Source organism: Crassostrea angulata, chromosome 5, assembly GCF_025612915.1.
Source record: "Crassostrea angulata isolate pt1a10 chromosome 5, ASM2561291v2, whole genome shotgun sequence".
NCBI classification, from domain to species: Eukaryota; Metazoa; Mollusca; class Bivalvia; order Ostreida; family Ostreidae; genus Magallana; species Magallana angulata.
Genome location: NC_069115.1, coordinates 59,982,364 through 60,010,094, shown reverse-complemented (window position 1 = coordinate 60,010,094; position 27,731 = coordinate 59,982,364). Strand labels below are relative to the sequence as shown.

The window sequence follows — 27,731 nt, the reverse complement described above, 5'->3', positions numbered from 1 at the left end:
TGTACTTGGCACTGAAATTACTGTAACCCACTGTACCATAAATTTGAAATATTAAAACTTTTTAAATATTTTTAGTGTGATATTTTCCTCCATATTCAGATGTATACACAATTTACATTGAATAGAATTCAACAGGTTATTAAACATCGATTTGTTTTATTAATCTTAACTTTGCATCTTTCAATCACAAAATAATGAGAAATTCTTTAAAGTAGATCCAGTGTTCTGTGATGTCATACTTTATTGTAAAACTTTGAATTCTTTAAAATTTGTGCAAGATAGTTTTATATATTTTATATGAATAGAATCACATGGATATAACTAAAATTACTGTTAAGTTCAAGATATTTTCGCAGCTTGATTTTATCCTAAATGTCCATTTTTTTAGAATATATTTTATCTATGCTAAGGGGAAATAACTCTTTTTCGGACTTTTCTCTCATTGTATGTATAAATGCTACAATTTTTTTTTTATCCCAACAAATAATTTTACAATGTGTTTGTAGTTTTACTTTTCTGACACTGTTGACAATAAAATTAAAAAAAGATAAACAAGTTTTTGACAAAATTTTAATTTTTAACAAAAAACGTACGGTTTTCTGATGCTCAATTATGTTTAAGTTCATGTTTATCTGCCATTTCAAAAAGTGTGATGACATATATATTTTTTCTTATAATTGATGTTAAAGTCTATGAAATTGAAATCAGTTCTGTTTGTCAACTTTTATCAGAGAGTTTTACTAATATGGAATTTTCTTAAGATAATTTCCTGAGAAGATTAAAATCCTAAATTCTATATTTTGAATCTGATTTAAAAAACTGCATAAACCTTGTATATTTTATTTGTAAACTGTCGGTGATCGCTTTTAAATCATAAGAAAATACACCTCCCTAAGTAACCAGGCTACAGAATTATTTCTTATAGATTATGACAAGCCCTCGATTAATACGACCGGGCTGTTGATTCATTTTTTTCTCGTAAATTGTGCTTCAGCCACTAAAAACCAGCTTATTAACACAGAATCAACTAAATATATACATACGGGTTCTTTGTGTACACCTATCCAGGGAATAGTGTGCTTGATAAACGGGTAAATTTTGTAGGCAGCATGCAAATGCCTTGATCACAGGTTGATTTCTATGGATGAAATATTTAATGTGGGGTTCAAATTTTACCTACCGGTAATAACACTTACTTCATTTACTATATAAATTATGAAATTAAACATGAACATGTATCAGCAGCATCTTAAACTGTATAATCAATTTTAGCAAGAAGTAAAAAGGATTCAAAAATCAAGAAAGGTTGTAATAAGCTATGTCTTTTCCCTAATTGATATACCTGAATGGTCGTTTTGAAATGGGGGGTTGGAGCAGACTCCTCCAAAAAATCTTTTAAAAAAAAGGAAATCCGCCAATGGTTTTTTATATCCTCCCAAAAATGAAAGGGTGGAGAGTTATCTATAATGATAGGTGAATGTTAGAAAAAAAAACGTTGATGCAAACAAAAAGGGGTGTGGGCATAGGTCTCCCTAATACCCCTGATTTCATTTCTCTTTGATATAGAGAAAGAGGCTATTGTACTTTTACTATATTGAGTCTGTCATTCGTAAGAAAGAAAGATAGAGAGAAAGAGAGAGAGAGAGAGAGAGAGAGAGAGATTGAAAGCAATACAATGTAACCAGATCATGACAATAAGTCGTGCATAAGAAGAAACAACCTGTACTTGTATATATAAATAAAAAGAAAAATATTAAAATGTCAATTAATTAAACAACATACTTGTTTTAATTTAGGCGATTGGTGTAGAGAGAAAGAGAGGGGGCATGGGTTTATAACATATGGTTTTTTCCCATTTATTTCACATTACAAAACAGCCCAATAACAATATCCACCAACCCCGGCCAAAATAGTTAGTAATTAAATATTATTACATGTATTATAACAATTACAGCATATCAGCATATTAATTCTAAACATTTATATTTTTGACATATTTACAAGCACATCAATATTGTATTTTATATTGTTTTTCAAATATAAAACTAATGCATTAATTGCCTCTGTTTTATTTTGAGATCTACAACACATTTTATATTTAAATATCTTGTAGGCTATGAAAGACAGAATGGTATTAAAAAACATATTTTTGCATTTCTTTCAAAGTAAAAACCCCCAAAACATGTTTCCACCGTATAACAAACCCTATAACTAAGCTTAAAGTTGACCATATCATCTGAACATGTTTACACACGAAAATTTAATGTATTACATCTTTAATTTTGCTGCACATATTACAAGAAGCAGAAGACCTATCTTTGCATTTAAAAGAAAAAGATATTACAACACACTGTATTGCTCAGCAATTTGTAATTAAACTCACATATTCGTTTGTCAAATGTATCTTTTACTTTGTTTTGTATTTGTCATTCCAATATTAATTTTACCACTGAAGACAGTCTTTTAAACAGTGCCTGGTGACAGGGAGGCTTAAATTTTTTGTGCAACAAATTTTCGTAGAAAGTCTACATTTTTTATCTTCAATACAATGTAAACCATTTTAAAAAGAAAATCACAAGTGGATACTTTTTGTATAGATTGACAACATTTTTTAGACAGGTCGATTTTAAACTTGTATATAAGTTTTCTTAAAAGTGACACATTTTTTCTATATTTGACATTGTTTTTGGATTGTATTACGTAATTAATGAAATAATCACGAACTTTAATTTTAAAAGTTTCCCATTTGAAATTGGATCTATTGAGTCATCTATATTTTTTAATAATTCTAAGATTTCGCGTTTGTAGTCTTCGTTCTCTAGATTCGAGATATTTAATTTTCAGAATCCTTTACCTCTCTCCAAATTACTAAAATTTGAATTATATTTTATAATCCTGTGGTCACTTAACTGCGTTATTTTTTATGAGTACCTGGTTATTTTCGAGCAACCATATTTTTTACATAATCAAATGAGTTATTGCGCACAAAAATGAAACCTTTTCTACTCTTTGGGGAATTTTCTGCATCACATTTTATATAACCATTTTTGTTGAATTTTTATTCAGCCACGCATCGACTAAATCCAGGTACTTAACTTTTTACAGGATTTGTCATTTTCTTTATTTAAATTGCAATTATAGTCATCGCCGATGATTAGTTTAGTATCTTGTGAAGTATGGAAAGAAATAAATGTATTTAGCAAGTTTAAAAAAATATTCTTTCACTTTCTTTATTGTGAGCATATAAGTTAACGATTGTAAGTAAAGTGTCGTCTATTTAAGCATTTACCAGAAGTTTCCTTACATCATTTGACGTATGCATATTAAGAATATCTATATTACATTTTTATTGAAAAAACGGAAACGCCTCTTCTAAAGGTAAATTGGAGAAAGCATGTATTGCTTTTTCGTTCCATTTTCTATCATACAATTCTGCACCTTTCTCTATAGAAAATGTGTTTCCTGTAAAAGTATAATATTAGTTTTAATTTGTTATAGCCATGAAAAAAAAATATCTCTCTTTTCTGACGAATTAAGACCTCTTACATTCACTGATACCAAAGCTAAATTTGACATATTTCAAAATATTCGTTGACCAAAAAAAAAAGAAATTAATAAAAATAAAAGAAGTAATATTCTTCGAATGCTATATGAAAAAAATAGTAAGGGAAAGATATCAACATTGTTACTATTTGATGCGTATTGGTATACATAATATAAGTATTTCCTATAAAAATGTTTTAATATTGTCGAACACAGTCTTTAGAAAGTGTAATCTGAATTATGATATTACTAAATAGAAAAAAAATGAACATAGTTACTATACTACTTCTTATTGGTAAGTAGATAATTATAATCTATGATTGTTTACTCGATTATATTGAACGTATTAAACGTACACATACCACAGCTCTGAAAATTCGGAGGTCAGAAGCCAGATCCGAGTACAGTTACCGTTCATCATCAGAGCTCTCTGTGTCAATTACACCCCGACACGTAACTGTCTGGCATAGCTTTGAGTTGTTCCAGCATCTGTAGTATGGTACACTGATTTGGTTGATCTTTGTTTTGTTTTTGTTTCCAGTCAATTTTACCGGAGTAGCGTGTTTTCTTGTTCAGACTCTTATTATTTCATAAGTACGCCAAATACGTTTTTTCCAGGCCAGTGATCCGGTTTTGCATCGCGGATGCCGTCACGGTCAAGGCGGGTGCCCCACTCGTTGTTGTAGGTTGCTTCAACAAATGTCGTTGATTGTTAAGAGGTTAAAAGCTTAACTCAATAAACTGGTACTTGAACACACCTGTGTTCTAATACTTCCTCCATAAAGGAAACCTTTGTAGACACCCACTTGTCATTGGATATGACCTTCTTACCCAGAAAAAGGGCGGGAAGCGCGTCATCGGCTATTGAAATCGCGTTAGCAGAATCTAGATCTTCGCACCGAACTGCTTTGATATAAGGAAAGGCATGTTCTGCCGATTTATGTTTAACACCCAAAATTTCTAGTTCACATGGGTAGAAGTTAAATAGGCACCGCAAAACGTGGTGAGATATTTTGTGGTTGATAATGCGGGCAGGTCTCATCTCCAGGTGAATGGCCATGTGTCTTGCACACCTTACAACAAGCATCATTTGTACACGCATACCGATTATGATCGGTTAACCAGCAGTTTGTACATTATAAATTTATAATTTGACTTCTAATTTGCCAAAGAATTCATGAACAGCGGATTCAGTCAAGGAAGGATAGACCACAAATTTGTAATTTAAGGTTTTCTGAGATGTTGATGTAGCGCCAGAAGTGTACGGGTTTGTGTCATTGAACTGGTGAGACACATTACTGATGTCAATACCCTGTGTAAGTAGCTGAAGCCTACTTTCTAGATTTTACAGATAAATTCTCCACAGGTTTCTGTCCAGATGACACACATATGATCATTACCAATAACCTGTTTGATTGGTTCTATTAGATCAAAATCAGTTATCTGCTTATCACTGGAGTTTTTAAAATATTTTATATCCGACATAATTTTGATTTAAAAAATCATCTAAACTAATGAATATAAATTTGTTTTGTTTTTTCATTCATGTATTGTCATTTTCACTAAATATTCTCAATATCAAACATACCCCTAATAAGACATGACTTAACAACTTGAGCAAGGTGTCAAACAGACAAATGACAAAGTTGATTATTGCGACATTCACACCTTTTGATTTACTGTTGCATGTTTACTATATACAGGTACTGCCCTGCTGATCCTCTTGTGAAGTAGGCTTCAAAGACATGTCATACCAGTTATCCTTAATCTATATTCTGAAAAATTATCATGTTGAGAACTATTTTTTTCATGTTGAACATAAAATCCACCACAGATATATTGTGTTATAATTAAATTGAATTTATTATAAAAAAAAAAAAAGTCATTTAAGAATCAATTTTGAATTAGAAATAAATATATATTTTTTTCTTTTAACTTATTAAGCTGTTATATTATGTCTGCTAAATGAAAAACAATTTTTAATACATGCACGAGTCTAAGTGGGGAGATTCAAATTTCTAAAGTTTACATAGTTCTAATACCGAAATAGAAAACAGGTCTCCACCCTCCGGTGGAAAACATAGATTAACTTCGGACCCCATCCCCTGAAAAAAGGTTTATGAATCTGCGCATGTTAAAATGATGTAAAAGAAATAGAAACCTATTCTTTTTTCTTGTTAACAAGCAAAGATAATCAAAAATAATCCATACAAATTGTATCTTAAATATGTATTTTTTTTAAAGTAATATTTTGAATATTGTTTTTGGGAGTTGATTTTAATCAACTCTCCTATGCAGTTACTCAGACAAACCGAAAGTGTAACAGTGTTTGGACCTCAGCACAAATCATTGCTGCTGACAAGACTTAGTTCTTGAAAATAACTGATAAATTCGATGTAATGTATGCTAAAGCATTGTTTTTCAATGAAACGTATTTAGGAATACCTTGAAAATAGTCAGATATTAATGGTATTAACAATTTCAATATTTGTTTGTAGTCGTATATATTCCTACGCCAGAGTTCAATATAATCTCGTTCAACTCGACGATCGACTGTCTCTGTAAATCCTTGTCGGAGATTTACGGTGTAAGCCGATCGTTTGGCTGAACGAGACTAGAGTTAAATATTGCTTGGATCCATACAATTTTTGAGAAATATTTCTATTACTGATACATAGTGTGATTGAATAAATTTTATTTTTAAATATTATTTTACATGATTCATATGGCGGTTTCTCGACATTCTTGTCGAAAAAGTAAAAAAATTCATATTATAAAAATGAGCGTAATTCAAATTAGAAACTACATGTACCTGTCATAGAAAATAACATCATTGATTTTAAAATAAATAAATATCGACAAAATCAACTCCCGTCAGTTCTTCAGTACTTTGATTAACATCACAACTAATAAAAACTAGATATAGCAGGAAACAGTGCTGTGAGTACCCCTTAGGTACAGAGTTGTACAGTGGAGTACTGTGGAATACAGTGACTCTGTCCTGTGGGATACAGTGGAATACAGCAGCTCTTTCCAATAGGATAAAGTGGGATACACAACTCTGTACAGTAGATGTACAATAGGTTTACAGTAGTGTAGAGTGATTGCACAGTAGATATCAGACGATGTCGGTCAATCCTCGGGAATATCAGTAGATTTTGAATTAAGCAGTGGAAATAAATCATATGGACGTACCCTAACTCCTAGAAAATCTCCAGAGAATGCTCCAGAAGTGTAAGGGGTAATGCGTTGAGCCTTGCGAGAGAGTGAATTCGCCGTGAGTGTCGTAGATCTCTTGGAGATTCGGTCGTTTATGTTCATATGTTGACTGCAGAAACTAGAAACAAAAACAAAAACCAGGAAACAAATAAGCTTCTAATAAACTCTGTTGTTTTATCATACACCATTGATGGCAGTCGTAATGTGATTTTGTTGTTCAAATTTAATCTTAATCACTAGTTGTTCATATTTACCAAGTTATTAAAATGAATTTGAGTGATATGTCAATTTCTGAAGTTAATAAACAACGTTTGTGCTCAAAATCAAATGTTTATTAAAAAAAAGTCGGATGCATAATTTTTGAAATAAAATTCGTCATAAAATGAAACAACAATTTTTTTTTCTGTTAGATTTCAAAGGATGAAAAAGTCGATATAAATCTAAACTACCTTTTCCTCAGTGAACGTCAATGGGTGACTTTGGGTGTTTCCTGGCAGCGGAAAAGGGGGATTGCATATATTTCCACATTCTTTAATTGTTTTTCTGGTTTATTAGTTGTTTAATTTTTTTTTACAATATATGAATCTGATATCGTAACACTTTTTCATGTTACGTTTAAAATTCGTTACTTAATACGTTGAATATAGCAAGAGTAATATCAGATATAAACTTATAGAAAAAATACAAACAAAGCAAACAAAGAAACAAGCAAACAATCAAACATTTTCAATTAAAAAATGCATATCAAACTATACTTTAAGCACACACAAGTCTCACAAAAATCGTAAGCATTTAATGAATATTAAAGCCTTCTTTATGAATATTAATGGTGTGATGAAATTCAATAAAGCCTGAAGGATTTTTTCAATGTATCTGCCTGTAATAACACTACGTATCGATTTTGTATTATACATTCCAATAACTTAAAATGGCATATCATTGGGGCGCCCGGGGAGAGGGGGTTTGACCTATTTATATTTAATTATTTAACCTAATTCTGGCTTAAAATTATATAAATATAAGTTAGAAGGAATCATTCTTAAAATATTAAGAGATGAACATTTCGCTCAGGCGTGAACAAATCTATAATAAGGTCCTTCGGGCTTTTTTGGATTTGATCACACTACAAGCAAAATTATCACCTCATAACCTTCTAAGAATGACTCCTTATTCTTTAATAATATAAGACTAATGATTTTTTGTTACTTATAACTATATTATTTTCAGCAACTGTACGAATTAATATTGAAATAGTCATTGATGAATATTAATGGGCAATACTATTCAAAATCGATTGGAAATGTTCTCATAGACAAATACACAGGGTTTTGTAAATATTCAGAAATGCAGAACAATTTTATGGAAAGAAGATAACCTAAACCGAGTAGCATGTCATGCAAAAAACGTACCGTACCACGAGCGAGCATCGTACAGTTTTATGTAAAAACCATACCGTAACATGTACACAACCGTTCTGTACCGTGAAGAAACAAACTGTTCAATACGAAAACTTTAGGTTGTATGTCATCGTCGTTCAGGTTTTGCATAACGCAATGCTTTCAACTGCTTACTGAAATATCCAGACTGTTTCAATATTATCAGATGCTTGCCGATATTCATATCAATAATATTGTTTGTGCAAGGACTTAACATAAACAAACATATTTTTTCTGTTTTCATCTGTAAAATGAACATTTAAAATTATTATCAGATGCTTGCCGATATTCATATCATTAATAATGTTAATTTGAACATATATGGTACCTACATAGATGGAAATCAAATTTACGTATATTCATTTAATGTGCTTAAAAAGTTCTTTATCGCCTCTTCGAAAATGCAGAGCACAACTTTAAAGAATAATAATGTTACTGTCCTTGAAAAATACATCAGCGACAGTAGAAAAAAATGTCCCTGTCTGTGTTCAAGGTTTTTGAAAAAAAAATAGATTAGTGCTAATACTTCTATACTAAAATAAATTAAAAATACTTAAACTTCACACGGTCATAATTTTTAAAAACGGTCAAATTCAAAATAATGAGCATTGTTAAATATCATTTATCAACAATACTAAAGTGCACCAGTGTTTTTTTTTAATATTAATATAAATCACTTGTCATTTAGGTAATAGCTAGGAACTGTCGGATAATGCTTAAAAAATCATGATCGGCTAAACAATTGAAAAAAGAAAACAAACAGGTCCCTAAAAAGAGACCTCTGAGAATGTAGTGTACTTGAATGCGAAAATTAAAATGCAGAAATTTAATTTCTATTATGTTTATACCACGTGAACGATTACATACCTCGTTAAAGTATAATAAAAAGTCATTGGATTATAGCATTAACCATTACACATCAAAATTGATTCCGTTTTTACTTACAATCATATTTATATTATAAATGCTTAATTGGACTTCTATTCTTAACATTCGTTTGAATTAAAGAACTTAGTTTAACTATATTTATTTTATTTTCCAATTTTGAATATTTAAAATATCATTGATATAAACGTTTTGCTTTTCATTCAGGAGCTTAAGTGGTAATCAGATATCAAGGATCGACAACAACACCTTTAAAGAGTTACCACAGTTGGAGTATCTGTAAGTATTGTTACTACTGTTACCGTGCTATTCATATCTTGACGAAACATCGACACCTATAAATGCAGACATTTTCAAATAAACTTCGAAATACATTCACAAGTGTTACAGATTTTAATATTTGATATTGATATAATACGTGTGAGATGATTACCGTAAACTATCATTGAATATAATCTGATCAGTAATTATTGTGAAATTAATTAAAAAAAATTGTTCGATAAGCTGCCCTAAAATAACAACAATGAGGGTAAGGTGGTAGACACACTTTTGCAGATCTACGTAAGTTGGAGTTATACCAAAATATACTCTTACAGTGTTTTACTCAAGAATAACTATCTAAAGAATAAATATATTTAGCAAAACTTTATTTGAAGTATACATAGGAATTAAGATTTAACAAAAGCGTAATAAATAATTAGCCTTACATTTGCTCCTTTTTTACACACTTTTAGTTTTGATAAAAATGAATATACATTTAAACTTTATGTATCAATCTGTGAACCGTAAACGGAATGTCGTCTTTGTCCATCCGAACTAAAACATCGACTACGTTTAAGAAATGACAAGTCGACAGAAACTAAACTTTTGCCATTATGCATTTTTAAACCATACGAAATTATGTTTGATAAAAAGCACAATTTATTATATAAGAACAATTTAAAAAAGAAATAAAATATGTAGAACTACAAGCTCATCTATGTTAAGGACGCCCATAAGAAGAAATCCATATTTTTCACATAAAATGTTATCCGTTGAATAATCTTGACATTCTAATTAAATTATTTGTTACGCAAAGTGATCACATATCAAAATACAAATTGGATACATCGATATTAGATGATACATTTTTAAAGTCTCATTGGAATACCTTGTGATGTGATTCCGCCAAACAAAGATGAACGAGGCTTAATACTGAAAAAATACACAGTGCAAGGACTTAACATAAACAAACATATTTGTTTTTGTTTTCATCTTGTAAAATGAACAATTTAAATTTCAAAAAATGTTTGGAACCTCAAATATTCATGAAAGAAGAATTATTAAATTCAACGTCAACAGTGTATGAAACGAAATGTGCATGGTGTTTCAATATTTAACGCTAATTGACATCAAATGATGAGGATTTTATACAGTTCACAACATTTCTGATATAGCGGGGATGTAATGTTGTAACATGTAAAGTTTCAGTATATTTAATTAAGTGTATGCCCTTGCACTACTTCATTTTATCTGATCCTTTTCAGATTCAGCGTCATTTTCGCAAAGTTCAAACTGAGCACTGACTAATCTCACAATTTATATTTTCATTCAGAAAATAAATGAACGCAGCAAATTTCACGAAACTGATGTTTGAATGTTTTTTTCTGTTAACACAAGTTATTATTATCAAATTGTTTAAATTCGAAAAATTAAATTATTTAATGCCTTAACCTAAACCGTATTAGTATAAGGGGTAGTTGGGGTAAGTGTGTACTTTGAGTTTGTAATTTACTAAACAGTGGTGCTTTAGTATGCTATTATAAGGAGGTAAAATGGGGTTGGGTAAGTGTATACTTTCAGTTTGTAATTTACTATACAGTGATGCTTCAATATGTTTTATGTTACTTTGCTAAAATATAAAGGACAACAACCTTTAATGTGTATAATTAGGTTGTTTTGTAACTGGGATTAATACATTATGTAATAATTAAATAAAGCCAAAAATATAAATATTTATCAATACTTATATAACATTATCAATTGAGAATTCAAAGAGATTGTATTTCTGTGACCAACTTGTCAAAAATTGTTCCACAAGACTAGAGTTTTTTGATTTTCAATATTTTCAATCATGATCAGGAATTTATTGAAATCAATCAGTTTTTTTTGTCCACAACTGCTCCTGTCTTTTTCTTGTAAAAAGGCAGTGCAATTGATAAGAAAACCAATACCTGAAATGATAAATATTTTTCAACTTCAAAATTAATTTCAATAGATTTTAATGAAAAATATTATAAGAGGTTACATAGTTGATATAATTAAAAACTAAGCCAAGTATAGTTTGTGAAAGAAATACCTATAGGGTACTTTTTATCAATATAAAAAAGTCGATGAAATTTCTCTAATAAACCATTTACTGCTATAAAAAAACCCTTTAATTAAACAATGTGTCATGATTAGCCAACTATTGTGCTAAGGATAACATGAAAATGGAATTTATTTTTAATATTGTGCATAATGATGGAAGATACAATTACTTTAATACGACAACAGACATAATCAAAGTCTTTAATCTTAAAAATGTGTGAAAATGCAATCAACGTTCTAAAATTCGGATACCTTCTTTTACATAGCTGAGAGGTGCAATGTGACCCTAAAGTCTAATGATCTGCGCCAAACATTGATGGTGTGACACGCAAAAAATTCATGGTTCACGTACAAACGTAAAATGCCAATCCTGGTTTAATTACATGCACCGCCTATTATGGTGCAAATTTAAGCACACTCGATTTTTTAGACGATTTTTTAAATGTTGTTTTGAAGACGTTCATATAGTCGTGAATACCTATATCTAATAGCTTTCAGATGTAATGGACTATGCAAAACGACGTTTTCAATAACGTCTACATAGCGTGACGTCACACACACTTAATTTTTTCATGGTAAATGAAATTCCATCATTAAAACCCCTGCCAACATGTACGACCCTCTCCAAATCATTTGTTTGTGATCGCATGATAAGATTATCTCGTAGTTTATACAGTATATTGACCAATGCAAGTAAAGCATTATCGGAGGTTGACCTTTGATGTGACTTTTAATTGTCCGTTTACAGAAAGTATGCTGTCAACTGCTAATGCAAAAACATGGATCAGTATGTAGAGATAAAACATGTCACGGGTGAAAATATAGCATATGATTTTTATTGTTTATTTAGTGCTAGTCCATAATGACGTCAACACCGATTTGATATCTCTTTTTAGTTCTTTATGATCAAAATGGAAATGTGTAGGATAAAAAACACATTGCCTTGACATTCCAAACGAAACCATCAAAAATAATTCCTACACTTTTTTCAATTTAATATCATTGTAAAGAAGAGAGACACAACATTTCATTTGCTGTTGTTTGTTTTTATGAAAGACTGTAGATTGTTAAAATTTATTTTGTATTTATACCCCCGCTCCGAAGGAGAGGGGGTATACTGTTTAACCCTTGTGTGTCTGTCTGTCCGTCCGTAACAAAAATTTCTGTGGCATTTATCTCATCAACTATTTATCGCAGATGTTTGACATTTTTACACAGTGTTTGTTAAGGCATGCCATATCATATTTTTGTACCAATCGGACGTCAACTTCCTTTTAAATGACGACTTTGCTTATTTCTTAACCATGTTACATATGTTTAAATCGAATGTAAAAGAAAGCAAACCTACACCAAAGCTATGTATAAAAAGATTGTTTACAGTCTAATAATCGAAATACATATATCTAGTGAGAACAGTGTATTTAAATAAGAAAAATACGTTTTGAGAGAAACTTCGATTACAATTATTTGTGCTGCTAGCAAGTTTCTATCTTGTCGGAAGCGATATTTCTTTTGGACAGACAGGTGTTTGATAACCAACATAATTACCGCTACATCTACATGCTCTATATTCCGTGTTGACCCAAGTTAAATGTCTAAAGTGCAAAAGGATTACCAGGTCAGTTCAGCATTTTCGAGACCAGATGGCTTCGGAAGCAATTATTCTCTGTTAGATGGGATAGGCCGGGTTATTGGGGAGTAATACTAGGGACGGTGTAACGAAGAATATGGAGCCGGATTGAAAATTGACCCGGAAGTCATTTTTCAACTTTAAATATTGATCCGAGGGTCAGTTTTTAACGTTGAAATTGAGACCAAAAATCGTGAAATTTATACCCGTGGTCATTTTTGCAACGGTATGAGAAGGATTTTTCTAAACTGACGACATCGACACGTTGACAATTAATCCTGTTGAGAATTGACCCAAACTTCAAAGTTTTGATCTGGAACTTTCTTTACGCGGTTTTAATGTACAATCATGCACATACGAGGCTTGTATTTGAAAATTCAACTTTAAAATGTTCATATTATCCGATACATAGGCGGACTTAGCTGATTTATTTTAGGTTGATGTGTCTAGATACAATTAATCATTTAATTTTGAGACTGAAAAAAATTTGAAATACATTCATTTTCTTATTAATATAATACCGTGTAAAAAAACCAACCAAGAAGACAACCGTTTGCTTAATTCTGAGTGGAACAGGCGAGTCGTGCTAGCAATAATAATTTTTTTTTTACATATAATTAATTTTCATTCTACACTCAGAGTAGCAGAAACAATGTGAACAAGTAAAACTTGAGGTTCCTTAAGTACAACGGACAAAGAAATTATACTATTTAAGTCTCAGTTAAGAATGCAGACTTTAGTAACTACAGTTGTCTATTTTTTTCTGGGTAAAAAGAGCGGAAACGTCACATGATTTTTTATAATCCGTGGTAGGTGCAATAAGGGTGTTTTAAAAATGCCAAAGAAGTCTGTGAAAACTTCCCTCAGAAAACTAACGCAGTTCGAGTTCAGCTCGAGATCAGATATAAATAGTGCTATAACCAAAGGTCAGGGAGACACAGACACTACACAGAAGGTTTTGAGTAGTAACCTCACCTTAAAGGTGTTTCTAGAACAGTTGATATACTGGCTTGCTATCGATTGCACTAATAGTTAGACCGGACAAAAGCTGATTACCCCAAAACGCGCGCTAAAATATGCTATAAAGAAGGTTAACATTTACCAGGTTCGTCAAGTAGAACAACAACAACAAACCCTAAATTGAGTTTCCAAATCCAGACTTTTTTTTTCAATAATTTTTTTGTACTTACTGAAACGGGAAAAAACGGAAAATAATTTAGTCTGTGTAGTAATTATATGCAGAGCGTGAAAAAAAGATTTGTAAAAGAGAATCGATGTTATTGGTATGCTAGGAGTTGCAGGAACCATAAGCACCGGGAGAAAATATCCACAGCAAGCTCAGAAACAACTTTTGATATCTTCACCCATGCTTTATGAATGACAATAATTATACCAAGTTTAACTGTCAGACTTCAGATTGCAGGAGTCATGTGCTTTTCTAAGAGAAACGAATGACAACTCATGTTGATCGCTGGAGGCAGTTCTAACACTTGTTTGGCCAGTTTTAAACAACCTCAAAAATGATAATACGTAACTGAGAGGGTCAGGAACAAACAATTGTTGACGGGGAAGAGATGTAAACGATTGAAATGTCACCACGGTTCTTATGAACCCTTTAATGAGTTTTTTTGATGTCGGTGCAGGTACACTTTGGGTTCAAAAACTGCTTTGATATTTTAGACTACACCATGTTGACGATTCCTACTAGGTCGGACCCTCAAAGACAAATAAATTTATATGCAATTTCAGCTAAGTGCAGTCATGTTAGCGCTTCATTAAGTTTCAACAAGTATGGTGCGGATTCCAGTGCATATTTTGTCTTTGTGTTTTGTGATTGTTAGCGGCAAAGTTTTTTTCTGTTTACACTAGGTAATGGTTAAGAGAGAAACAAAGGGTGTGAGCCTTTGAATAAAGTGCAAATGATTGTTTTGATCGATAAGTTTTAAACGTATATACATTTTGTATTAAATGGTAAAATCAGTTCATTCAGGGTTAGGGTTAGTTTTCAATTACATTTACGATGAAAATATTTTTAAAACAAGGTTCAGTTTCTTCAAGGTTCAGTTTCTTTCAATATGTATTCTAAAATTTAAAAGTTGCTTAGTGTATATGACAATGCAATATGCCAGCTTGAAAGCATATGTGTAAAAGTACCAGATTATGCAGTTTTATTATCTTCCATAAGGAAAAGTTACTTCGAAAATCTGGCATATTTCTAAGATGTAGGTAAAACTAAATAAATTAAATGCCACATTTCTCAAAAGTTATAATGTTTACGCAGCCATCGCCTTTAACGAAATTAATATAGGACTGTTTCTTGTGATACGGTATGATAAATTTCATTGTGGGTGACGAATGCAGACATATTTCTGTATTGATATTTTTGTGTAAATAAAAGCTATAATTGTAATTTTTGTAACATATCTTAGTAATATGAATAGGAGGCACATATGAATGAAACTATTCTGTTTTTTCTTTAATTATCAAATTCGATAATCAAGGCTTCTAATCTGTTTGAAAACATCATACAGCACACATACAAACCTCAAAATCAAAGTCTGGAAGTGATCCTATAGTTATAGTTAATGAATTTATAAACAATATAGTAATCTATGCAAAAAAAACCGAGTCGTATCATGTTGAAATCGTACCTTATCATTGGTCTTGTATGTTTGACAATAGTGAACGTGTCCTAATTTATCCTGTTTATTGAATAATTGTACAACATGGCGCATTAAAAATGGGCTTGCAAAAATGACATATCAATATCAAAATATGTTTCACAGAAATGTTATAAATTCTTTTGATTTATTTATTTCGAGTAGAAAAAATAGAACGCAGTAAATTTTGTTTATCTTATATATTGTGTATCTGGATTCCGCTGCAGTAATTTTATTTCATTAAACCCCACAAGTACAATAGAACTCGTTTATATTACAGTTGAAACGAGATATTTTTCTATTGATTTTCTAGGCAAAAACAAACAAAAACAACCCCCCAACCCACCCCCCTAAAAAACCCAACCCTCCAACCCCCCCCCCCCCCCCCCCACCCACTCAAAAAAAGCCAAAACAATAAAAACATCAATCAACGAAATCGATAACAGATCGATTAGGCTTGGCTTTGTGAAGATTTTTTTAAAATTTAGATGTAGGGACAGAATAGAAATTTTCTGTTTCGATGTTTTAATTCCTTTACATCATCCATAACGATTAGAGTTTTGAATACAGTAATTTAAGGACCTTGTTTTGGTAAAATGCTTAAAGGCGCTTACAACAGCATTCGTTTTCGGTATTAAAACATTGCATAAAGAAAAGGGAAAAACATGATAAAATCATTAATTCAAAGTGGCCATGGACTATATGATAATTTTTGGCTGAGTATAAAAAGAAACATGGATTTAAATAGATTTTACATTTACAAAATATTTTTTTCTTAGCAATTACATACAGAAAAATTCAAAAAAAAAATACGAGGAATTAAAAAAATATAACTTTGATATACTATCTAGACCAAACTATAGTGATTTTAAAAATTCATAGTTGGTATATCCGTATAGAAATTGAACATATGAACTTATCATTAAGAGCTTTTCATCTAATCGATAATAATGCTATAATGTATTAAGAAAGGATTTAAAAGCCATCGTGAAAATTGTGTCTAAGAGATATAAATAAAATACACAATTATTCCAGTGAGGTGACTTTTAAATTGACATGTTCGATACACCATTTTCTTTTATGCATAATAAAAATGACGACATAAATACAATGTGATGATAATTATTTAATACTTTTAGAATATAAGTATTGTAGAAAATCAAAGAATTGCAACATTTATGAAAAACATTTTTGAAATCAAAGCAGTGTCATATGTTTATATTATATTAATTTATCTACATATTTTTCTTCTTTATGGTTTAAATTTATGGTTTAAGATTAAGAACAACGCTTTTGTGGAGTTATCTTAGCCTAAAACACTCGAGTGAAATTTCTACTGTTATCCTAGTATTTTATTTTCGAAATGAAATAACCTTTAAATTTCTTCTATATTGATACACGATTTTTATGACTCTGTATTTATTAATTGATATAACTCCGACTATTTTGTTCTATAATAATTTAAACTGTAAACGAATTTGAGAAAAAATACGTTTCTAACGCAAAAAATGTTATCAATTATTTATGAAAAGTCATTTTACGGAGTAAATTTCAACATAAAAAAGTTCCGTAAACAGTTTTTAACCCATAACAGTTGTGATGTATATAGAAGAAAATATCCAATGGTTCACGTTATATAAAAACACCTTACTTGGTTTTTCTCACTTTAACACCTTGCTCATTTATGAAGGATGGTCTCATTGTTTAAATCAAAATGTAGTAGATTTTAGCTAGAGCCGGTGTAAAGAATAATAACAAGCCCTGCAGAAAAATAACCGGGGGACATATTTCGACGTAGAATAATGACTTCTCCCCCAGCTGTATAAATATTGAATTATTCTGAAGAAAAAAAGACCCAGGGTCATTTTTTTCATGTTAAATATGAAGAAAAATGACCCCTGTCATAAACAAGAATACATGTTGGTTACCTTATAGCAGTTGTGTCTTAGGGTATCATTGACTCAAAACACAAATTAGCCTAACATCGGAAATAGAGGTCAAGATCATTCACACTTAAGTTATAGTAAATGGTCTAAGGTAATAAATAGAACGGACGCATGGTTTTTTTTTAATTCTTGAATGGATAGTTCATGCGTTGTGAACTTTCAAACCTATTAAGATGCTGTAATGCTATGCATAATCAGCTGACATTCGATCAGCGGTTGATAAAAACAGTCTAGTCGTGTACTTACTAATCTAAGTTCTCATTCTATACGGAATTCTATACGGAAGAGACTTCAACAACAATATTTCTTTCCATTTTAATTTTATTAAATTTTTTTCATTAGGAATAAGACTGTATTCCACATGAAGTTGTTAGCGATCGCTGTCAAGCATGCAAGTTTTCGATCGCTCAGCTGTATGTCGATCTCGTAAACATAATAAAGAATGCATATCAATAACAATACCACGCTCAAATGATGTTTCATACTTGTATCTTTAAGTCTTATACTATTGTTACATATTCCTACCAGCTAATGAAATAATTTTACCTTTATATTTAGTCTGCTGTTATAAAAACCGAAATCGGAACCGAAAAATTCACCAATTGTAAAACATTTTTTTTTAAAGGGTGACCACATGGAAACCAAAAAAAAAAATAAAATCAAAAATAAAATTCAGACACGTGTTGTTTGCATGTGGCCATATATAATTCTTTTTGGGAATGTAACAATTTTATAGAAAAAAGAGTGATTACTCTACTAAAAAATATTGTTGACATTTTGCGATTATATATTAAAAAACTTAACCATCTATATAAAAAAAATTAAATTCTGTCAAAGGTTGAACTTGATAAAAAACCCAAAAAAACCCAAAAAACCCACCAAATATTGGGCAATGCTTGCCGCCCCTTGTTTATTGAAGGCGGTGCTTGCTTTCTAGGTCTATAAAAGAGGCAATATAAACGTGAGTTAATATGAGTTAAGCTCACTATAACTATTAGTCATATGCCGATGTTGTGGCCATTAACGGTTGCAAAAAGTGTCACTGGCTAGCAGAACCCGATAGCTTGGTTCAATTGATAAAAGGGTGTCAATATCAGGATATGTCTAAGAATGCAGTTGGGTTACATTTAAAATTTTGTTACTGATCTGCTAAATAGGCGAACCTCAGTCTGTTAAACGGAATTGCTACATGTAATAGTAAGCCAAAGGTGCCAAATTTTTAACAAAGGACTGTATTTTGTATGGTCAAATATTTGCCACCAATTTTAATTTTTAAATAGTATCGTATAAAAACCTAATCTTTACAAACCATTGTACAGAGGATGCTTATCACTTTAATCCTGATTTTATTCACCAATGCTCATTTGCTTTTTATCTATGACGTCACCTAAATGATATAATTCCCGCAAATTTGCAAACAAGTGAAAATATTCTCATTTTTCGTTATATTTTGCCATTTTTTTCTTCTTCACAAGGGTTAAGCCAAGTACAGAATAACAAAGGTCTCAATAAATGGTAGTGGAATGTCTTTCCTGCTAATTGTAAGAAGACAAAGCTAACATCCTTGAGAATGTCGGAGAATGTTCATGGGAGAAGGGATTGTTTGAAAATTATGATTTTGCTAGAATGAAAAACAGTTTATTAGACTAAGATATATTCAATTCTTTCATGTCATTCCAATTAAAACAGATGACCAAAGTTCTCAGATCAGATACACATTTCCAATCGTAATTATAAAATGCGATGAGTAAATAAAGATAGTAAAATATCTATTATTTTAGTTATCCTAAAACTAGAAAATGATGGGTATATGAATCATTTTATATCAAGAGGATATTTCTAAACTACCAGTATTTAAAAAAATAGGAAGGTCTGGAACTTTAAAGTGCATCTAATATTGCAGCTAATAAACACGTTATAGCGAACAATTAGAGGCCAATGCCACACCACCTCAATATATTAAATTTTAAGGTGAGGAAGCAGGACTGACTCCAAAGTTCTTGATGATAAATTAACAACTTTGGATATATGATTTTGCGTACCAAGTCTGTTTATTTACTTTGTGGGTTTAACTATGCGCGGAATTAGTATTTTTAGAGTGCACAGTGCAACGGTGTCCTACTAGATCGAGCCCCCAAGGACAAATAAACCTGTACCCATATTGAGCTTAGGATAGAGTGCTTAACGTTCAATGTTCTCTAATAGTGGTTTGCGCAGTCTGATCACCTATTATTTGGACACTGTGAATGTGATAAAGTGAGTCTTACATTATTATAGAGAGTTACATTATTATACAGGAAGCAGACCAAATACTTCCGACTGGAACGGAAATCCCTCATATTTACAATATCACGGGTTAAAAGAAAAGAGCTACTTTGTACTCTAATCATAAAAGATTGCATATACTATGTTAAGACCTGCGATACGTTTAGAGATTTTCTGTGCTTTGGAGCGATCCTTCCTAGCGCCTCATGGCGGTCGGGAAATAAGTAATGCATATATACATAATTCAACTCCAAAAAGATCTACATAAAAAGGTTATTAAGAAAAACGGGATATGTGATCAGCTAAATAACGCACGTCAAATCATATAAGCAATTGTTAATATTCTTACAGATAACTTATGCAAAGAACAAATTGTGTAGAGCCAAATGGAAGAAAAGTATCGCACAATGTAGAAACCGTTTTTTAACATTATATCCACGTGTTTTCCAATAGCCAAACCTTTTTATTCTGATTATTGAATTATTGGTATTATATGAATTTAAATGGATAGAAAAAAACCCACTTACATTGCAATTCAATTAGATTGAGAAAATCGAGACACATTTTTTTAACCTCCATTTTTTGGGTTTGGGTTAGGGTTAGGGTTAGACAGGAAAGACGGAACAAAATATGTCTGTCATGTTAAATACGTCTTTAGAAGAAAGGTTTGTGTTTTCAAAACTGTAGGGTAGAAAGTGAACGTCATGGAGTAATAATTTAGTAAATGCCATAATGATAAAAGCAACCAAATTACCACGGACAAAGGATAAGCTGAAACAAGTGTTAGCGATCTGTTTCTTTCTTTTTTTTTTTTAAATAATTACTCTTTTCACTACTGGCTCTAAACACCTATCCATATGAAAACCCTGTTTTTCCCTGTCATCCCCTAGGCAGCCCCTGCCATCTCCTGTACACATCCCCTGTACACCCTGTTATCCCTTGTCAGCCACTGTACACATCCCCTGTGTGCCAATGTAAGCCCCTGTCACCCTCTGTACGCCAATGGCATCCCCTGTAAGCCACTGCATTTCCATGTACATGCCCCTGACAGCCCTGTACGGTGTCTGACTGTTCATAACATTCTATTCTGTTATTTAATTTCAATATTATTTTCTTAATTCAATTATTAAATTCTAATTTGTTATAGTTTGAGTAATAAATCATTTTTGCACTCCACAGCGCCGACTCACAGGACACACTGTTTTTGTAATGTTTTCATTAATAAGTTATTGATACCTAAATAATAATGCTAACTAATGGCCCGATATTCACCGGGTAGTTAATCTCAGGTGAAGGCAGGAATTATTTTCAATAGGTGTAAAAACCTTTAAGGCACTTCGTCCTTTAGAGGTCGGGAACAGCACTACTTCGTAATGTTCAAAAATTAGATATATATTAAGAAATACAGTGAATTGTTTCTACAAAGAACAAGCGCAGCAAAGGATTTTATGTAATATGTGCAACTAAAACCTGTTAATCAGTCAGAAAGTAGAGTGTACATATACATTCAGCCATGCTACGATAGAGCACGTCATTGTTCATAACCAAGTTCCTGATTATATCTGTATTAATTTCTCGTGGATAGAAAAATAAAGCTTCCATAGCTTATAGGTTTGCCTCAGAAATAATTTTAGTGTGTTGTTTGATATGTATCTGAGCGGCTTATTGGACCCTTGAATTGAATAACTGTCATAATCAATTTCAATAGTTTCTAAAATCTTACTTTTATTTCCTTTTTTAATGCAACGTGGAAGATATCAAAGATAATGTTAAATATTGCCAGTGAACAGAAATCCGAGAAACGATACTAATAACGATATATTTTTCTGTTAAACAGAAATCATTTTAAATAACCTTATATACATATGATTATGTACAAAGCTTTAAAAATAAGAGTCTGCCTTCTAATCCATGATGACAGGTTGATGTAAAAAGTCATTAAAAATATTTCAAAGAAATCCTGTAAATAGATTTAAAGATGATACAGCAATAGTAGGAATAGTTTGAACACGTTTGGAATACCAAACATACATATAACTGTATGTGTTAAGTTGTAGTAACAACATTAAATGGTTTTAAACAAACTATTTGATACATGTAACTCATTGTTAAAGTATTGTAAAAAAAAAAATAATATTGTTGTAACAATTATGTAACACTTTAATGTATTCACATCACTGCCATATATTTATTTTTTTTAGCCTAAAGCTATATATAAGTAACATATTTTGTGCTGTTTGTACACTTTATATTTATATTATGATTTTGATTGATATGTATATTATTATTTTTGGTTCGGGAATCTAGGTTTAGATTCATATGTTGATATCAACAATTTATTCTAATTTTAGTCCTTACAATAAAAATCATTTTAACATTAACAGATTGTGTTAATTTAGGTACCTAATGGATAATCAGATAACAAGGATAGACAACGAGACTTTTGCGGGGCTATCACAGCTGAGAACACTGTAAGTAACGGTTTTTTCTGCTAATTATATCAGTCTGGAAGATGAATATGACATTTAAATTTTATCAGTTTTAATATTGTATGTGACTATAAAAAATATAAAAATGATTTTTTACAAAGCCCGATTCATTAAAGATACTAAGCGGTAATCAAATAATCAAAACATATCTCGCTCACTTATGAAATTTACAAAATTATTAACTTCTCAATATTTTCGAAAAAAAAACCTGTCATTGTTAAGATTGAGGATTAGGAGGAGAGTTTGGTTAGTTAGCGTAAACTGAGACGCTGCATCAACATTTTTTTTTCATGGGTCATGACGGTATCATTTTGGAAAAAAAAATGTTCAAAAGAGAAATATAACAAAATTTAGCACTGTTTGTGCAGTTGTACACTGTAAGTGAGACAATTAATTTATGCTGCTACAAAATACTCACTATCAATATCTAAAGAAAAAAAATCCAGCAATATAAATAAGTCTGTATTTTTTATCCTTAAACAAAACAAATTAAAAAAAAACCCAGTAAAATATTTTCTGATCGCATTTTTTTTTATCTAATACTTCAATTAAAAATGTGTTGTATCGATATACATTAAACGCCAACGATTTTTTGAATAACTATTGAGACACCACAGCAGTACAAACCGCCAATGGCGCATGTGTTCTGGCTTATGCTGCAAGGAGACAAGGGCACCTTTGCCCTCATCCGTAGCACTGACATAATATCATAGTGCAGTCAGTGTGACGTAATAGATTGGTTTTATTGGTCAACGTGTGTTACTATCGGGATATTCTAGGAATGCAGTCAGATAACATTAATAATATAATGGCTGTTAAGCTCACTTGACGAACCTCAGATGGTTAAACTGTAAAGCTGATGGTGAGCCAAACATGCCAAATGATTTAGGAAGTTTAATTGTTCCTGCTTTATAACCAAATTAGGTATACGTTGAAAGTAACCATAAGGCTCAGTAATAGGTATTGGGATGTATTGCCAGTTAATTGTATGACGAGAATCCTAACCATCCGGAAATCGTCCTACAATTTTTACTTGAAAAAGGAACTGTCGGAATAATGTTTTTTTTTTCTTAAATTGTTAAAAAGTTGTGATCTTAAGCTAGCCTGAGTTCAGTATTGTCAATCGAATAAAACTAGATGACAAAAGTTTGAATAACAAATTAGTGATTCAGAGCGTAATTGTGTTTTAAAATGAGGTTGGTTAATAGATATCAAAATTATATATTCGTTTTGTACATGTAATCATAAAAATGGAAGAAATAACTGCATGAACATTGAAACATATAACATGTTATTTCTGAACCACTCGTTAAAACAATAGCATTTCTTATGAAAGTCAGGAACTTCAAACTGCATCAAACACAACAGTTAGTTAAAAGCAATTAGAGGCAAATGAATTGACCTGTCAGTGATTCATGCAACCTGATCATGTATTTACCAAACGGTGTGAAAGTGATAAGGTATGATGTTGGGGATACCTACATTATTATAGACAGGAGCAAGAATGGATAGTTCTGATTATGGTCAAATAGAACAAAAGAGCTACCTTGTTCAGTGAGCTTTGTGAGGGAGTATACGGACATATTAACGGGTAGTGACCTGGATCCTGGGAAATTTTGTTTGTGTCTGTTGAAGCGTTGAAAGTATTGTTTTGAATAATATTCAAGAAGTAATCAAAAAAAAAAATCAACAAAATTATCAAAGAAAAAAAACTCGTCGAATCAATGATTTCCGATTAACATAATCGTTAATTTTGAATTGTTTTACAGTATATTTTATTAAATTATTTTTATGATTGTTATGTTTAGAAATATATAAACTGTAGTATGTAAGGTAAAAGTCGATTCAAGAGATGCATGAACGGTGAATATGCAAAAGCTTTCTAAATAGTTTGTTACCTAGCTATTAGAATTGCTTTTTATTTAAGTTAACTCATTATAGTTTTCAAAATGATTGATATAATTCAAGTAACCTTTATATTCGATATATTGTAAATTACTGTAAACGTATTATATTTGGCGTGTACGATATTTGGCGGAAATAAGATTTTGAACAAGTTGGCAGAGAGCTGATTAAGCGTATTCCTGAATGTGACTATTCTTATACATATATACATGGCATTCAGTGATGTACTTGATTTAGCGGAAGCCGCATTCCGCCAAAAGCGCTAAATAGAATACACAGCCAAATGTAGTATATATATATATATATATATATATATATATATATATATATATAAAGCACAGAGAAATTCACTTTTGTTGGAGCTCCACGTTCCGCTCCGATCGAGGCTTGAACTCACGACCTCTGGAACCCATTCTCCTAGCAGTGAGCGGCCACCGCGCTCCTCACTCGGCTATCTAGGCTAGACAAAAATCTTGCTTTCGATAACGAACGGAACCTAGAGCGCTGGCCGCGCACTACATAGTCGCTTGAGATACAGGTGGAATACAGTTAAACGACAATTTGAGAGGATCGGAACGATACACATTGCATAGATACAAACATATATAATAAGCACAAACATTGCAATAACTCTCAAATTGACATGTACCTACCCAAGGTGAATGATATAGATATATATATAAAGCACAGAGAAATTCACTTTTGTTGGAGCTATATATATATATATATATATATATATTTATATATATATATATATATATATATATATATATATATATATATATATATATATATATATATATATATATATATATATATATATAAAAGCACTAAAAATAAAAACCGACACGAGCAATAAAGTAAAATTATCTTTTGATCCGACACTTTAGATAACGAGTGTTGTTGGTTTGCTAGTGCTTCTATATATATATATATATATATATATATATATATATATATATATATATATATATATATATATATATATATATATATATATATATATACACACACATATATATATACTCGAGAATCAGGGTCAATGTCGACGCTCGATATACATAGCATCAATGTCGACACTTAGGAAAATTGAGTTTATAAGCGATTTCTAGTTGTAATTTGACAAGGATGGACTTTGATAAAATTGTTTTGCCGTAATTAATACATATCTCATCGTTTTATAAAATAAAATCTAAGAAAACAAGAGATCTCAGAATCGTGTCGACTTTCGCAATATATACGCGTCGACATTATGTTTTTCTGCAGAATGTCAACACGAAAAAATGTATATGTGTTTGAAAGGGGAATTACTGTTCACGTCTTACTTCGTGTTTTGAAAAGAAAAATAGTTTTAACATACATGGAGATTTTATTTATCGAAACGCTACACATATTCAGTGTTTTCTTTTTATGTCGTCAACTGCATTTAGTTTTTGAGCGGAATTTGCAAATCTTTCAATAAATCGATGTATTATCTCAGTTTTTCCAAAAATAGACAAAGAGTTGTCCCACATGACAGTGATGTGGAAAGTCCCGTCTACTTTCGTTTTTCAACTTACTCGCGTATATTTACATTATGAATTCTTTATTTCTCGCGGCATTTCTTGTTTCTAGATTGTAATTTTCGTTTGAAAGATAAAAAGAAATAGTTTTATAATTGTATCCACCGGTGTATACTAATTCTTGAACTCTTTTTTAGGGAAAATACATACATACTGCGAAAGTCGACTCGATTCTTACATCTCATGTTTTCGTAAAGTTTATTAAATAAAACATTTAGATATGTTTTGGATAAGGCATATAAACATCATCTAAGTCATTTCTTATTAAATTACAACGGGAAAACGCTTATAAATTCAATTCCCCTACGTGTCGACATTAATGCTATGTATATCGAGTGTCGACATTCTATATATATACTCTCCCCCCTAAAACCAATTTTCCCGGAAATGTTACCCTTTTTGGAGAAAATAAGATTTTTAAAAAAATAGCGTTCGTTTATATCTATATATACACCTGTTCCTCGCTCCGGAAAGAATAAGTACAAGCCAAATATTTTATAATAATATATTGTCACATTAAATGCATGTATATACTATTTCAAAACTTATATTATTAGGGTGTTTTCTCTTGTTATTCACACCATATGAAAAAGTACAAGCCTAATGTTCTTATCCATTAAATCACACACAATGTTTAAAATAAATTCTTTAATTTACCACACCTAAAATATTCCAAGCCCCATTTTAAACCCTTTTCCCGAGAATTCTTCTCTTTGTTGAGAATATAAGGTTGTTGAAATAAACAGCGTGCGTCCCCAACCCCCTTCCGGTAAGAGTACTTCTCTGGTCGCGTCTTATTCTTTTTGAGAGCGTCTTCATATATATTTACATGTTTTGTTATGTCTTAATTATAAGTTAATATACATATGGATGCAGATATATCATGACATGACATTCAACATATCTTATATACCTTCGACGCCTTGTGCAAAAATTTGCGATTACGAATTAAGTTGCAAAAATTTAAGACTTGACTTTCGGGAAAAGATATAAAAATTAAGTAACTTTAACTTTCATCTAGGGGAAATAATCTGAACTTCAAGGCATCATACAAATGTTTAGGGATGATTTTTCAACGAAAATGACGTGATTTTAAAGTGATTTGAAAGTGAGTGCCCTGGGATCCGTCTTCTAAAAAATCAACGCAAATAAATTGGTTCGATTCCGAACCTTCGAAAAATTATTTAATAATTTTGTTATATCCGTCCTTTATCAGCATTGGGGTAGGGGATACAAGAAGCATCATTGTATTGAAATTGTACAAAATCGAGCCCTCCGATATTTTCTTGGTGTTCATCGGATTACTCCGTTGCTAGGTAAAGCGGGTGGTAAAGTTCTAAAATCCACCACGAAATGAACATTTTGCGTCTGTTGAATCGACTAGTATATATGGAAAATGAACGCATTACCAAGTTGGCACGGTGCGCAAAACAATTCTTCTCACTGGAGCTCTCAAGTTAAAAATATCCTGGAATCTCTAAACATGGGAAGTACTTATATCAATTTTATACCTTGTAATTTGAACTATGCAGAGGAAAATTAACGTAATAACTTCGAAACCGAATGTTTCAAAAATATTCAAGATGTGCCAAAACTTCGAACATATATCCTATTTAAATCAAGCTATTCCGTTGAAGAATATACGTTACGCTAGATCTTGCTAAACTCATCAGATCCTTGGCAATGTTTAGCTGTGGTGTACTTCCTCTAAGGATTGAAACAGGTCGCAATACAGAGGAGAACCGGTACAGGAAAGAATATGTAACTTGTGTGACTTAAATGAAATTGAAAATGAAAAGTTTGCTTAGTGATATTGTCCATTCAAAATATTACCAATTATAG

General features: G+C 31.2%; 1 protein-coding gene and 1 long non-coding RNA gene across 3 annotated transcripts in view; both read left to right on the top strand.

Moving 5' to 3' along the window:
- The window catches only part of LOC128182949 (slit homolog 2 protein-like), a 434,673-nt gene that overhangs the window by 119,972 nt on the left and 286,970 nt on the right, over window positions 1-27,731 (top strand). The window lies entirely within an intron of this gene.
- LOC128182955 (uncharacterized) overlaps window positions 22,333-27,731 on the top strand; it is a 265,011-nt gene continuing 259,612 nt past the window's right edge. The window contains exon 1 of the long non-coding RNA XR_008243503.1: window positions 22,333-22,404. This is a non-coding gene — a long non-coding RNA (uncharacterized LOC128182955). The remainder of the gene's footprint in view (window positions 22,405-27,731) is intronic.